The following is a 12,936-nucleotide window of genomic DNA, read 5'->3' as shown; positions in this document are numbered from 1 at the left end:
ATCTTACTTCTACGTGAAGAACATCCATCCGACGTAGGACTTCGTCAACCTACCGGCTTACACAGCCGGCCCGTCGGTTGAGCCCCGCACCAACTGGACCTTCAAGCCGAGGACACTGTCGGCTGCCTCCACTGCCGCCATCGCCCGGCTCAAGGTGATGGTGGAGTCGGAGGGCCTCAAGGCGTCGGACCTGCTGACCGCCTTCGTGGTGCGCCGAGTGCTCCCCCTCCGATTTCGGCCTCACATGATCAGCCGGATGAGCGGGCATCGAGACCCGTGCCGGATGTGCACTAAGGAGATGCCGGACGTGGAGGTGGCCCGGCTGGTGAACCAGATCTCGAACTGCAAACTCTCGGAGGAGGAGTGGCAGTTCGGCAAGCGGCCATACTCCCGCGCAGACCCGCCGCCCGTGGTGAGTCTTTAACTCTTCTTTCTCTTTATATGCTGTGTTCTATTTTTGCCGCCTGATCAGTCGGTCACAATGCAGATCCTCATACCCCAACCGGCAGCCGACGCCCTGGAGCAAGGCCATGAGTACCTGCCAGACCGGTCGGTGAGTGACGTGGACGACCCCGACTTGGGGGCGACCGCCATGGAGGAAGACGACGCTACAGGTGGCGGAGTCGGAGCAGGCGGCTCCGGAGAAGGCGGCTCTCAAGGAGGCAGCGTCGAGGAATGGCTGGATGATGACGAGGAGGAGGCCGAGCCGCGCTGCCCACAGGGCGCCGACAAGGCGGGAGCGGGCTCCTCAGCCGCGCCGACAGCACCAGGGGGCGCGCCGCAGCGCCGAGCCGACTCGTTGTTGTTCGGCAGCCGGCCGAAGAAGCCGAAGAACCCAGCTGCTACGACCAAGCGGCGAGAGGCCGCCGCGAAGGCGGTCCAGTTCCAGAGGGCCCCGAAGCAGCCCCCGACGGTGTCCGCGTAAGTACTTGCTTTCTCTTCTCGTGCTTCCTTTGCCTCCGCTTCTGTGTACATGGTGACGCAAGGTGAGTCGAACTCAATGTCAGTTGGGATGACGGCCTCAGCCCCATATACCAGGAAGAAGGGAGTGAAGCCGGTTGACTTGTTCGGAGTGGTGCGTAGGCTCCAGAGGACGGCCGGCAGCTCGTCGATCCAGCAGCCGGCCGTCCGCTCCAGAGGCTCGACCAGTCGGGGCTTGATGCTGGAGAGGATGAGGCCGTTTGCTCGCTCGACTTGGCCGTTTGACTGCGGATGGGCAACAGACGCTAAGTCCAGTCGGATGCCCTGCGTCGCACAGAAACGGGCCAAGGCTCCCTTGGCAAAGTTTATGCCATTGTCGGTGATGATGCTGTGTGGTACACCGTATCGGACGGTGGTATCTGCGATGAAAGTCACAGCAGTCGGACCATTCAGTTTCTTGATTGGATTCGCTTCAATCCATTTGGTGAATTTGTCCACGGCGACAAGCAGATGGGTCATGCCGCCGCGTGCTGTCTTGAATGGTCCCACCATGTCCAACCCCCACACGGCAAAGGGCCAAGTGAGGGGGATGGTCTTGAGTGCAGAAACCGGCAGATGTTGCTTGGAGCTGAATTTCTGGCACCCCTTGCAATGCTTGACTAGATCCTTGGCGTCCTCCAAAGTAGTCGGCCAGAAGAAACCATGGCGGAATGGCGACAAGGGATCTGGAGGCCGCGTGGTGGCCGCACTCGCCTTGGTCGATATCTTTGAGGATTGCTTGGCCCTTCTCTGGTTCTACGTAGAGCTAGAAGACCCCAGTCACGCCGCGTCTGACAAGCTCTCTGTTTACTATCATGTAGGCTCCTGCTCGGCGCTGCACCTGCCGGGCTGAGATCTCATCAGTCGGCAGCACTCTGTTCACCAGGAATTGAGGATGGGCTGCGCCCATGATGGTGCTTGAACTTCATCTACTGTTGTCACGGCCACTTGTACTAGGGCGGCTGGGTTGGGAGGCGGCGGGTTGGAGTTGGTTGCCGCTTGTTGCATCGTTGGAGTCCCCGGGACGACTGCTGCAGCCCCTGGGCCGGGTTGTGAAGTCCCCGGGCCGGGTGCGACTGCTGCAGTCCCCGAGCCACTTGGTGAAGTCCCCGGGCCGGCTGCTGCAGCCCCCGGGCCGGGTTGTGAAGTCCCCGGGCCGGGTGCGACTGCTGCAGTCCCTGTGTTGCCTGCCGAAGTCCCCGGGCCGGCTGCTGCAGCCCCCAAGTCGGATCCGACTGCTTCGGGAGCAACCGGTACGAAGATGGACTCGGACTCTGGAGAAGGCTTGATTGACGGCTTGCGGAGGCACCAAAGGGAGACGCCGGCTGGTATTGCTTGACGGGTGGAGCCGATCCGTACCAGGGCATCAGCTAGCTCGTTTTCGTTCCATGGCACATGAAGGAACTCACATCCTTCAAAATATCCGCTGAGTTGCTGGACGAGGAAGCGGTAACTTGCCATATTTGCATCATTGGCGGCCCAGTCGCCAGACGACTGTTGTACCACCAAGTCGGAGTCGCCATAGCACAGGATCCGGCGGATGCCGATCTCTTTGGCCAGCCGGAGGCCGTGTACTAGCGCCTCATACTCGGCCACGTTGTTGGAGGCGGCAAAGTGAATTTGCAATGTGTATCTGAGCTTGTCGCCTTTGGGAGAGGTGAGAACAACGCCGGCTCCCAAGCCGGTGCGCATCTTCGAGCCATCAAAGTGCATTCGCCAATGAGTAGAGTCCGGAGCTGGCGGCAGGTACTGGGTCTCGGCCCAGTCAACGAGGAAGTCAGCCAGTGCTTGGGACTTGATGGCGGTGCGTGGCTGCTAGAAGATGGTGTAAGGGGCCAGCTCGATGGCCCATTTGGCCACCCGGCCAGATGCATCTCTGTTGCCTATGATCTCAGCAAGTGGGGCAGTGCAGATAACCGTGATTGGGTGCTCTTGAAAATATGGCTTCAGCTTCTTGGCGGCAAAATGCACGCCGTAGCACATCTTCTGGTAGTGAGGGTAGTTCTGCTTCGAGGTTGACAACACCTCGCTCAAATAGTACACAGGCCTCTGGACTGACTATGCTCTGCCGTCTTCTGGGCGCGCTACTACCATGACAGTGCTGACCACCCGGCTGGCGGCGATGTAGAGGTACATGGGCTCTTTAGCAGTCGGAGCCGCCAGGACAAGCGGCGTGGTCAACATCTTCTTCAACTGGAGAAAGGCCTCATCCGCCTTGTCATTCCACTCGAAATGAGTGGTTTTCTTCATGAGCTGGTACAGGGGAAGAGCCTTCTCGCCCAGCCGACTGATGGATGCCAAACGGCTGATGAATTTCTGGACGTCTCTCAGTCGGGTGGGTCTCGCCATCCTCTCGATGGCTTTGATCTTCACAGGGTTGCACTCAATGTCGCGTTCTGAGACCAGGAAGCCAAGGAGCTGGCCGGCTGGTACTCCAAAAACACACTTCTCCGGGTTGAGCTTGATTTGAAATCGGCGCAGATTATCAAAAGTTTCCTTGAGATCTTCCAAGAGGGTACCGCGCTTCTCCGTCTTTACCACAATATCGTCTACATAGACATGGGCATTTCTGCCGAGTTGCTTGAGTAGGCACTTCTGCATGCAACGCCAAAACATGGCACCGACATTTCTCAAGCCGAATGTCATGGTCAGGCAGCAGAAGGCTCCGAATGGTGTGATGAAGGCGGTCTGCCGGGTTCAACTTGATCTGGTGGTTCATCCAAGAAACTCAGCAGCTCGCATCCGGCTGTGGAGTCTATCACTTGGTCAATCCGAGGCAATGCAAACGGATCCTTGGGGCAGGCTTTGTTGAGGCTTGTGTAATCAATGCACATGCGCCACTTGTTCTTCTTCTTCAGTACAAGGACTGGGTTTGCAAGCCACTCTGGAAAAAACACTTCCAAATGAAGCCGGCTGCTAGGAGCCGGGCTATCTCTTCACCAACAATTCTTCTCTTCTCTTCCGATAGTTGGCGGAGGGGTTGTTCGACTGGTTTTGCATCTGCTCTGACATGTAGCTTGTGCTCGGCGAAATCCGTCGGAACACCCGGCATGTCCTTGGGAGACCATGCGAAGATGTTACGATTCTCACGGAGGAAATCGACGAGTTGGCTTTCCTATTGGCTACCGAGGTTGGTACCTACGATAGCGTGCCTCTCCGGGTGCTCAGGGTCCAATGGGATCTTCTTTGTTTCTTTGGCCGGCTGGAAGGAGCCCTAGGTCTCTGACTCTTTGGGTTCTGGTGACAGGTCCGGCTGCTTGCTGGCCATGGCACCACCCAGTCCAGGAGCTTCTTTTCAGCGGTAATCACGAGGGACTCGGCCAGCCGGCTGCTAGCCGCGGCACAGACGGCCGACTCCTCGTAGTCTCCGGCTATGGTGATAATGCCCTTGGTTCCTGGCATCTTCATCTTGAGGTAGGAATAATGAGGCACCGCCATGAACTTGGCTAGAGCGGGCTGACCTAGGAGCACATGGTAAGGACTCTCCAGGTCAACCACCTCAAACCAAATTGCTTCACAGCGGAAATGATCCTTGTCTCCGAAGAGGACGTCTATCTTGATCTTGCCGATTAGTGAGCAGGAAAGGCCGGGCACAATGCCATGAAATACAGTCCGACTCGGCTGGAGCTGCATCTGCTTGATGCTCAACTTCTCCATAGTATCACGGTAAAGGATGTTGATGCTGCTACCGCCATCTATCAGAATTTGGGAGAATCGAGCAACTCACCTCTCCGTTGCAAGGGTGGCATCCAACACCAAGGCATAGGAACCCGGAGAAGGCATCACTTCCGGGTGGTCTGCATGGCTCCAGCTGATAGGCTTCTCAGACCAGTGCATGAACTCTGGGGCCGTTGAGGCAACGACGTTCACTTCACGGTGCTGCTGACGTCGGCTGTGTGTGTCGTTGGCCACACTGGTGAAGACGACATACGCACCATGTTCTTCAGGGAAGTCATCTTGGATCACGCCGACTGCTGGGCGTGCTACCGGCTGCTGGGGAGGCGGAGCCGGCGGGCTAGGAGGCGGAGGAGGCAATCCTTCTCCCTTGGCAATGCGGACGAGCCAGTGGCATTTCCGGGTTGTATGGTTGGACAGCTTCACGCCGCTGTGGAACTTGCAGGGAGTGTCAAGGGTCTGCTCAAAGGAGAAAGCAGGCAACCAAGCTGGCTTGCCGCCCTTCTGATGCTTGGGGCCGGGTTGTCCCTCAGGCTTCTAGTCTTCAACTGTTGCCACCTGCCGGCTGGTGGAAGCCGGCTGCGGGGCCTTGCACTTGTTGTCGTTAGGCTGCTGCCGCCTACTGTTGTCAGCAGCCGGTGTCCTAGGAGCCGGAGGGAGCACCTTTCCGGAAGCGTCCACTCGGAGCTCCGACTTCATGGAAGAGTCGGCGGTGGCGTACTTGTCTGCTATGATCAGCAGCTCGTCGAGTGTGGCCGGCTTGTCGCAGAGGAGTCGGTGCTTGAGTAAGGTGCCCTCTCGGCACCCGACGGTGAAGTACTCTATGGCTTGCACTTCATGCACCCCATTCGCAGGAGTTACGCAGTTCTTCCCACCGCGTCAGGTAGTCGCGGGTGGACTCCTCCGGTCCTTGAAAGCACAAGGAGAGCTAGCGGGGCTTGGGCAGCCGCTTGTAAGTGCTGGTGAAGTTGCGGATGAACACTTCGGTGAAATCTACCCAGCTGTTGACGCTGTAGGGCTTCAGGTTGTTCATCCATGTCCGGGCCGTGCCCTGGAGCATGAGCGGAACGTACTTCACGGTAACGTGCTTGTTGCCATTTGCTATGTTGACGGCCATGGAGTAGTCGACCAGCCAATCTTCCGGCTTCACGGATTTGTACTTGGGTGTGTCTCGTGGGAGCGAGAACCCTTTGGGGAAGGGCTCGTCACGAATGCGGGGGCCGAAACAAGGTGGGCCCATCGCGTCTTCTTCTTCTAACGCCAGAGATTGAGCGAGGCGGTCGATACGGTGGCGGGCATCATTCTCTTCGACTCCTTCTCGGCGGCCCAGCCGGTTGCCGAGAGTCGGTGATCAACAGGCGGCGGGGAGGCGTGCCTCTCCCTGCGAGGAGGAGGAGGCGGATAGTCGTCCCATCGTTCCACTGCTCGTGGGCGGCCATCTTGGTCGTGCTCGATGGTGAGGCATGTGCGGCTGCGGCTAGCAGCCGGCTCTCGGTCTCGCCTGTCGCGGACGCCACCTGTCGGCGTCCGGGAGGTCACGCCTTGCTCTCGGCGAGGGGGCGGGTTCTGAACCCGCTGGCCGGGTTCTTCTATGCGGCAGACGGCTTCTTGCTGCGCGGCAGCCGCGTCAATTAGCTGCTGAACACGCTCCGTCATGCAGCGTCGCTCGTCACCCTCTAGGTGGTCCAGCTCGTCTGCTGCCGCCTGGGCAGCTCATATGTTCTCCATGGGCGTGGCATAGACAGGGCGGTCTACCCCGAACATGCTGGCGACGGCAGCGCCGCGCTATCAGACCGTGGCAATGCGGATGGGCCCACTAGCAGCCAGCGTGCAGCCAACGGCGAGGTCGATCTTGCGCTGGTAGGCCTCGAAGAGGCGTATCATGGTGGCCAATTTCTTGGCGCTCTCAACGAGCGAGACGCGGCAGGCTTCTAGCGTCTCGGCGTTGGCGTCTTCTGCGATGGGCGCAGACAGGTCTCGCAGTGCTGCCTACAACGGATCTTGGGCCGCCCCACCAGAGGCTCCGTCGTGGCTAATGACGAGCACCTCCGTGACAGTGCTGCCACCACTGTCCGCGCGAGGGAGCGGGTCGTCGATGACCACCACGTTGGTGGGGAAGGCGTCGAGGGAGGCCGTGTCGGAGTTGACAAGCATCGGGTCGGTGGAGCCGATCGACTCTAGGTCGGAGGCCGGTTCGTTGGCGATGTCAAGCTTGCCAAGGAGGTCGACGAGGAAGCTCTCGGAGCTGCCTGCTCCCGCGTTGGGCGCAAGCTCGTCGCAGAGGCGGACCTCGCCAATGAGATCAGCGAGGCAGCTCGCCGCGCAGGCGACTTCCGCGCCATGCAGTGCGTCAGCGCAGACGCCATCGGGCGTGCCGGGCTGGTTGCGCTCGCTAGGGAGGAAAAGGGTTCCCGTCCAGAACAGATCTCCGGATGACGGTGCACCTAGCCCCATGGTGGGCGCCAAATGTCATGGGTGTCGTGCGACATATGCCAAAGGATGGCTTATCATGGTGGGGGAGAGTAAGACATCGCCGGTGCCTGGAAATGGGATAAGGCGGAGACATGTACGCCGACGCATCTTACCCAGGTTCGCGGGTCTCCTAGGAGATAACACCCCTAGTCCTGCTCTGCGGGGTCTCCGCATGATCACTATCTCAACAATGCTGGCTACAAGCTTGCTCCTTGAGCTGTTTCTCTAGAGGAGGAAGAAGAACAAGGCTAGCCCTAGCTTCACTCTCTCTATATGTGTGTGTGGTCTCTAAGAGGCTGAACCCTTTGCATGGGTGCCCTGGGGGTGTATATAGGCCTACCCCACAGGGGTACATTGGTAATCTGGCCGGGTGTAGGACCCGGCTGTCAGTGTCTACGGTCGGCGGCTTCTCCGCCGGCCGCTGGGGCCCGCCATCTGGTGGGCCCCGCCGGCTGTCTCGTACTTCACCGATAGGCCGCGCCCGCCGCTTGCAGGTCCTGCCGGCTGCTAAGTACTGTGGCTGCGCCATCGATGATGCATGCTTTGTCGGGGAGAGCATGGCTACAGTGTCGCCGCCCGGTGGGCGTTCACTGTAGCCACTCCCCGTCTCTTCTGATTAATGGCGCACAAACTCCAAGGGAGGGGGAGGGCCGCCTGCTAAGAGTTGGCCTCCCCTGTGCCGACTGGTCAGGGCTTGCCGTCTTCTGGTGTCTCACAGACAGATAGCCCCCCGCCCCGCCTGTGGGCCGTACCGACAGCCCGTAGTGGGAGCATGGCCTCCTCTGCCATGGGTGATGTCATGGGCTGCATGGCAACAGTGCCGCGCCGGGCGAGGGATGTCCGCCCAGTACGCTGCACTGTGGCCACGTACCGCCCTGGATTCGGGGGTGGCAGCCTGTACTATAGCCACGCCCAGTCTCGTCGTTATAATGTGGTGCAAACTTCAAGGGAGCGGAGGAGGGCTGCCTGCTAGGAGCCGGCCTCTCTGAAGGCCGCCTGCTAGGAGTCGGCCCACCTCATGGCTGTCTTCTGGGAACTGCCGCCCTCTAGCAGCCGGCCGTTTAGTCTAGCCGGCCCTGAGGAGGCGGTCCTTCGTCTTCGAGGCTTGAGGGGCGCAGCCGGCCCCGATGTCTTGAATCGCCATGGGGAGCAGATGAGGCTACCCGTGGTCATTTACTCCGACATGAATACATTTTAATATGTCACCTTGGCTATCATTGTAGGGAAACACTTCATAAGATTCTTCCTTTGGAGTGGATAATTCGACACTCCTTAATGGTTTCCCCTGCATAAGAAAACCGCCCGAAGAAACATAGTTCAACATTAGTGTAGATAAATCAAGAGTATTTCCTTCATGTAGTTTGCCACTATTAGTTAACACTAGGCTTTTAAATAAGATTCTTAGCGGCTCATGATCATTATCCCCCTCACTTGGAGGATGACTTTCCTGCACATCAAATTCATTAGCATCAAGTTCATTCAAACTAGAATTATCATACTCTGATTCTGGCATATCAAAGAGTTTGAATAAATTGGGGGGGGGGGTATGAAACAATTCTTTTATCGTGAACCCCTTTTCTTCGTGTTCTTCTTATTCGTCCTCCTCTGATTCACATCATAATTGCAAAGATACTCACCACAATAATTTACTATGATGGCCACTGCACGATACATCTCAGTAAGTATGGCATTCTCTTCAATGGCTTGAAACTATTTAATTTCATTGAGTAACATCCAGACACTTGTGCATAAAACATATTGTAATGTTTCCTTAGTTACATCACTCTCACAACAATTGTTGTAAGATGCAATGATCTCGTAATGAGCATATGCACACTGGAATGCAAGGTGGGTCTTACCATTACAACTTCTGGAAGAAACTGGATATGAGGAACATAACATAAGTGCACATTTGTCTTTATTAATTTACTCATCCCATATATAGTAGGCATACGTTCATCAGTGAGAACTTCAAATAATTGCAAGAAATCACCATCAAAATTAATACTTGTGAGAAGGCAGTCAAACCATTCGTCCTCCTCTTCTTCCTTGCTATATTCTTCTTGTGAGCTCACTTGTTCGTGTGTATCATCTTGTGCCTTTTTATTATTGGAAAGATATTCTTGACAATAATAGTTTACGCTTTCCAAAAAACCATACATCCAGTCAAGAATTTCATCCTTGCTTCAAGCTTGAACAACTTTGATCTCCGCAGATAATTTCCATGCACTTGTGGATAACACATAACGTATGATTTCCTCAGTGGCGTTCATCTTACTAGCGTTGTAGTGTGCTACCACCTCGTCATAAGTATTCATGCACTGGAAGTCAAGGTGTTCCGAAGACCCACAACTTCTACAAGAAACTCGATACATAGAACATTACATAGATGGACATGTATTTAACATTCCTAGTAGTTCTAATGTACCCATAGAAATAATACTCTTCTTGAGAGTTGCATCATCAAAGAACTTATCAAGTGTGTACAAGAGCTTACTCTTGGAAGTGGGAGGCGGGCATGGGTGAATTTTTTCCTCTTCTTCTTCATCGATGCTTTCCTTTTCTTCTAGGAGCACTTATTCATCCAAGTTCAGTTGTTCTTTGTGATTCCCTTTATTTTGTTGCAAGTTAGTTTCAAAAATATTTGATTCATGATCTCTTGCCACTTATTGCAGCCATTCATCATTGGGGGCTGTTTGCTCCTCATTGTTTGCATCCTTTCCTTCATGTTTCTGTGATTCTTGCAAGATTTTTTCTACTTCTGGGATAGATGCAACCCACTCTTGGTCATTGACAACTAATGCATTATCACAGAAATTATCTAGGCAAAATGTATGGATAGGTTGCAACTCAATGTAAATTGTATCAAGGATAGCATCTCTTATATCTGTACCCAATATATAAATTAGAACCTCATCAGCACATTGATTGTCGGTGCTCTTTGGATCCACAATCTAAGCATGGTGCTGGATATGAATGGGGTATAAGGGACGTAATTTGTTTTTACCAATTTAATCCATTCCTTCAACTTTGCTTCATCGGTAGCCAAAAATGGTAGACTCTCGCATCTCTTTTCCTTCGTAGCAAGTTTCATTTGTTCCTGGAGAGTCATCTCAAAAGACATGTTTAGCAATTTTTTCTGATATAAACAATAACTAACAAAATAAACTATATGTCTGAGCGGGAAGGTAATAACCGAGCGCTTTTGCTCCCCGGCAATGGTGCGAGAAAAGCTTGATGACCTGCAAGGGCACAGGGCTATTGCAATTCGTGGTAAGCAGAGTATGTCGATCTTACAGGGAGCAGTGTTGCACGGGTAACTACCAACCCCGCAACTACATCGTCACTTATGTGCCTACACTCACACCTATAGCACTATCTAGAAATAGTCTATTCGTCGGTTGGTAGTGGAAACGATAATAAGGGTGGTTTTAACTAAACAACTATGCAGAGGAAAAAACATAAATAAAACAAGGGTAAAATAAAGGGGCGGCGCTTGAGTAATAAGGTTGTTCTGGAGGTGTTCGGAGTCATCACTACCCATACGTTCTGTGAATACTAAGCCAATTTACATTTTTCTCTTTGTGGGCGGAGCCAGTACAGATACGTGCATACACGCGGCGGCCCCGTATCACATACACCACCACCATTCGTCCCCACTCTGGTTATCAAACAGTGATTAAGCGGAAAAAGGTCCCTGTGGACACAGCCAAAATGGTCTCCATTTACCCCCCTACCGCAATGATCCGGGATGAAGGGAGATATGGCCCGTCACACCACCCACCTCCGGAACCAGCTGGTTCACCAACAGTAATAACCTTCCGTCCAAAATTGGCATATGTTGGATGATCGACTTCACCCAACATCAAGAAGACTTCTAACATAAACATGTGAAGAGGATATCATATCGTGCAAGACAATCGGTACTAGCACAAACTAGAGTTCATCTTATTCCCTCAAGAACTAATTAAATTACTCAAACATGGTGATGGAGTACATAGAGATGAGACATGAGTTAGAAGCCAACAAGAAGTTGGAAATGGAGAGAGACATGGCATAGTGATGAAGAGGGCATGGGCCCTCCGGCCAGCGCAGGCATGGAGGTGCCTCCTCCTTCCTTCTTCCTTATCTAGGCCCTTCTCTCTACGTTGGAGTTGCTGCAATGGAGGTGTGGTGGTTGTAGATGAGACTTGTGGAGAATGGAGATGGCTTGATGTGGTAGCTAGGGTTGGAGGCCTTCTTATATGAATCGTCCTCGGGGTGTCCTCCGTTGATCTAGCCTCCTCCCTTTCATCCAAGTGCTCTAGGGGGAGACAAATCCATGTCCAATACAAGCCTTGGTCGTCAAGGATCTTGTAGGAAAAAACAGAGACGGAATCAAAGCAAAATTGGGAAAGTTCTAGCCAATTTTTAGAGCTGCCCGAAGGTCATACGAGCGGCTATGCTCGCATGGAAGGTCGTCATTCTCTCTGGACTTCGGGAGCTGTTTTGTATTTTGGTCACCATTTCTTCATACGAGCTACGATTTTGACATTCTTGGGCTTGTTGGATTGCTAACGAAAAGCCCGATGTGTCATAGGCCTTGAATCTTCAATTTGGACACTTTTAATAATTGTCAAATGATCAAACTCTCCAAGGGGCCTTGATCTGGTGACTGAAACTTCTCCAGTTTGACTCCCAACCTGGTTCTTTTGATGTCCCAAGTCCATGAATATGTCAACACACCTACAAAGACCACAAAACAAAGAAAAACTAAATAAAAATAAAAAGTGTGCAACGAGCACGGTAAAACAAGTAAATACCGAAAACTATGCATTTGAGACATGAATAAGAGTGTTGGATGGGTATGATATGAGGGATTTTGGCACTAGAATATACTCTAAAATGTGTGCATAAAGTCCACTTATCTGTCATTGTGATTCCCAAGACGTTGAGATATTATGCTCTTACAATTATAGCATCTTTCTTTGAAAGATTTGCTTAGTTTCCATTCGATATATCTCTGTTAGCCAAGTCCATTCATTACTTTTGCCAGTTCTAGATCTACTCATATTATTCCGCTGCTGATTTGGGTCTCGCTCAAAGTTTCGCAAGAAAATTTGAATCTCCCATCCCCCCCCTGTCGATATACTCTCGGTCCTTACACATGCATCTCCGCATATACTTTCAGACATCTGTAGATACCCGTCCCACGAATCAGCGGTCGTGCCATATGCAAACATCCGAAGTACGGTTGTGCACTTCTGGTAACCAGAGAACCCAATCCTTCTCATGACGTCCTTCTTCAAGATGAAGTAGTCATCATAGGACCGGACGCCATGGTACAAACGATAAAAGACACTCTTGCGCATATGAAAATGCCGGCGAAAATGGTCAGCGAAGAGTGCATCGCGGGCAAAGTATTCATCCATCAGTGTCAAATGGTCGTGCAACCTGTTGCGATTGAGCAGTCGATGACCCTTGATCGATCCCTTGAAATTGAGAACATGCTCCTCACCATGGTCCGTGTCTTCAAGGACCGCCTGCATCATCGCCGTCTCATTCGTGTAGTCCTCCTCGTCGGACGAGCCGTCGGACGACTCAACATAGTGCTTGTATATGTACTCCAAATCAGAATCCATAGCTTGAAAGAAGAAGGGACAACTTTCTTAGCTCCGGGAATTCATTGAACAGAGTCAGGTCTGGTGAGTATAGGAGTAGCGGATGGTACCTGACTGTGCGGTCGGAGAAGAGGGGTTGAACGGCGACGGTGGAGAAATGGGGTGGAGCGAGGCTGGAACGCTGGAGGTGACGGAGACGTAGAGTTCCGGCATGGTGTATCGTGGCGGC

The sequence above is a fragment of the Aegilops tauschii genome, chromosome 1 (assembly GCF_002575655.3).
Source record: "Aegilops tauschii subsp. strangulata cultivar AL8/78 chromosome 1, Aet v6.0, whole genome shotgun sequence".
Taxonomy (NCBI): Eukaryota; Viridiplantae; Streptophyta; class Magnoliopsida; order Poales; family Poaceae; genus Aegilops; species Aegilops tauschii.
This window is presented reverse-complemented; position numbering follows the sequence as displayed.